This window comes from Artemia sp. Qi Xiang Cuo, chromosome 7, assembly GCF_049724085.1.
Source record: "Artemia sp. Qi Xiang Cuo chromosome 7, ASM4972408v1, whole genome shotgun sequence".
Classification (NCBI taxonomy): Eukaryota; Metazoa; Arthropoda; class Branchiopoda; order Anostraca; family Artemiidae; genus Artemia; species Artemia sp. Qi Xiang Cuo.
In genome coordinates this window covers 7,350,747-7,354,390 of record NC_142800.1, presented here as the reverse complement: position 1 = coordinate 7,354,390, position 3,644 = coordinate 7,350,747, and positions in this window count along the sequence as shown.

Here is a 3,644-nt window from a genome sequence, read left to right as displayed (position 1 = left end):
TTGAACCTTTTTTATTCACATTAATGAATCCTGTTTGTTAATTCCTTGGCTAATTTTAACTAGGAAGATATTTTTTTTTCTTAAAGGCTTAATCTCAGAAACATTATCGTGGAGAAAAAGCTTTTAGTTTTAGGAGCAAAGAAAATTCAATTTCGAATGGTAAGTTTCCAAATGGATTATCTTGATAAAAAAGACAACGGAGAAACATTTGAATATGTTCTGCTCCCATGTATTATTGAACGAACTGCAAAAGACTCAAACCAATTTTGGTTTCAACTTCGTATTGCATACATGTTTGCGCTTTGGATTTGTCTAAAGCTTTCGACAGTATTTGCCATGAGCAAGTGTGAACAAGAGTGTGGCACTCTTTGTCGGAGTTTGGAATGAACCCTTCTGTCATACATGTGCTTAAATTTTGGTATAGCAATTCGTTCTTCGTTTAAAATCTGGTACAGGGTACTGCGGTAATATACCAGTTCAATCTGGAGTACGACAGGATGGAGTGCTATCACCTTATCTATTTAATGCTTGCATTCAAAATCAAACAGTTCGGGGTAACGAACTGTAAGTAAGGAGCGACCCGGCTCAATGGTAACCGAAACTCTAGAAAACGGTATTTTGATACAAATAGATACACCAAAGAATCAGATTTTAATGCTGATTTCAAATATATAAGTTTCATCAAGTTTAGTCATAACTATCAAAAGTTACGCGCCTGAAAAAATTTGGCTGATTTTCGTAAAAAGGGAAAAACACCCTAAAAGTTATAGAACCTTAATGAAAATCACACCATCATATTCAGCGGATCAGAGAACCCTACTGTAGAGGTTTCAAGCTCCTATCTACAAAAATGTGGAATATTGCATTTTTTGCCGGAAGAAAGATCACGGGTGCGTGTTTATTTGTTTTTTTTTTGTTTTTTTCCCCAGGGGCGAGCGTATCAACCCAGTTGTCCTAAAATATCGTGGGAAGGCTCATTGGAATGGAAATTGAAAGTTTTAGCGCCCTTTTTAAGTGACCAATAAAATGGAGGGCAACTAGGCCCCCTCCCACGCTAATTTTTTTCCCAAAGTCATCCGATCAAAATTTTGAGATAGCCATTTTGTTCAGAATGTTTGAAAATATTATAAGTATGTCTTTTAGGATGACTTAATACCCCAAAGTTCCCGGAGGGAGGGCTTAAAGCTATTAACTTTACCCACTTTTAACATAGACTAGTGGTTATTGGGAAGCAGACAGACGTTTTCAGGAGATATTTTTCCTGGTAGTGGGGGGGGTGGGTGGGTCAGGGGTTATCTGGGAGGATCTTTCCATGAAAGAATTTTTCATGGGGGAGGGGGCATTGCTATGAAGGGGACGCCGGACTTCCCAGCATTATTTAAAAAAGATCAGAAATTAAATTAAAAAAAAGTTTTTTCAACTGCAACAGCAGCAACATCAAAACTTTAAACGAACAGAAATATTAAATATGTTATTGGGTTCACCCCCTAGTCAATACCTTGCTCTTTAAGCCAAAGATTGTTTAGTACTTTCATAAGAGCTATTTATTCTAATTAACGGCCTTTGTGATTAAGAGGTCATTTTTAAAGAATTGGAACAAAATTTAAACTTTTGCTTAAAGAGCAAGGTGTTAACTAGGGGGCAAACCCCCTAATATATGTATTAAAAATATATGAATATAGAAGTTTGTTACGTAAGTTAATTCGTAAGTTATGTATATTTATTACTAATAAAAACGTTCGTAAATAAAATTAAACAAGTTTCGAGAAAGCCATTTAACCAAATAAAAGTAAATTAATATGCAAATTTTGTTTTAATTATTCATATACGGTGAGCCAAGATCAAAACCTGTATTTTTCAAAAACGTTCAAAAATTAAACAAAAAAAAACAAGTTTTTTTTAACTGAAAGTAAGGAGCGACATTAAAACTTAAAACGAACAGAAAATATTCCGTATATGAGAGAGGCTGTCCCCTCCTCAAAGCCTCGCTCTTTACACCAAAGTTTGATATTCTCACCACTCCATTTTTTTTTAACAAGGAAGAACTTTAGTGTAAAGAGCGAGGCGTTGAGGAGGGGACCTCTCCTTTCATAAAGGAAATAATTTCGGGTTGTTTTAAGCTTTAATGTTACTCCTTACTTTCATCTAAAAAAACATGTTTTTTATTTAATATGTTATCAGGAATCAAGCTTTCGTCAAGCCTTTTTATATGTTCTCTTTTAATCCTTTTTAATGAATATTTTATTTAACTTTTTTGAGTTTTTTTTTAGTTTTCACCTTTTTAATCTTTCTGACATTTTGACGCTTAACATTTATTACTAATGGATGGTCTTAAAATTCTGATATTTTTGTTTTTGGCATTGTTTTGCCAGTTTTTTAGTTGTTGTGCTTTTTTTTTATTTTTTTTTTTTGGTTTAATCACTCCAAAATGTGATTTCGACCCTTTGGGGCTTGTAATACAAATTTTTTGAATTAAAGTATCTTATCTCTTAGCACTTCCATCAAAGAGTGGGGGGGGGATTATCAAATCCAGACCCATAGTTATTTGACTTTAGGACTATTCTAAACAAAATGACTATCCAAAAAGTTTGATCTGAAGTATTTGGAGGAAAAAGGCGAGGGAAGGAAGCTGGTTGCCCGCCGGTCACTTTGAACTCTTAAAAAGGGAACTAAAACTATCTATTTCAAATCAAATGAGCCTCATCCGAAGTTTATAAAACCACCTCTGCCATAAAAACCTTGTATGTTAACAATTATCAACTAGCATAGCTTATAGCCCTTGCCCTGAAGGGTGGGAGGTGGGGAATTATCAAACCTGGACCCATAGTTATTTGATCTTTGGACTGTTTTGAAAAAAATGACTATCTCAAAATTTTATTAGAATCATTTGGGGGAAAAGATTGAGGGGGCCTCGATGCCCTCCAATTTCTTTTGACTCTTAAAAAGTGAAATAGAACTTTCAAATCGAATGAGCCTTCTCCAAAGTTTAATCTAATACCTTTTGTATAAAAATATTATACGTTAACAATGAGCAATTTGCATAGTTTACAGCCCTTACCCTGGGGCTTGTGGGGGTTCTGGCAATCCAGGAGGCATTTTCATTTGACCTTTTGACTATTTTGAACAAAATGACTATCTCAGAATTTAGATCGGAGGCAATTGGGGAAAGAAGAGAGGGAGGCTAGTTGCCCTCCCCTCACTTTTGACTCTTAAAAAGCGTACTAGAACTTGAGATTTCCAACTTAATGAGCCACCTCTGAAGTTTACAAAACCACCCATTCCTTACGAATCTTAAATGCCACCGGGACATAAGTTACAAATCCTTGCCCCTGTGCTCTAGGGGGTTGTGTCAACCCTGGACGCATTGTTACATGATCTTAAAACTGATCTAGAGCTTTCAATTTCCATTCAACTGAGCATCCTCCAAAGTTTATGCGCCACCCTTTCCATAAAACCTTATTAGTTAACAATGGGCAACTAGCATAACTTATAGCCCCTGTCCTGAGGGCTACGGGGGCTGACATCCCCAAAGACATAATTATTGTACCTTTTCACTATGATGAGCAAAATTGCTCTCTCAAAATTTAGATTGAATATTTTTTGGGAAATGATCGACAGGGGGGGGGGGGGGTGGAACGGTTGCC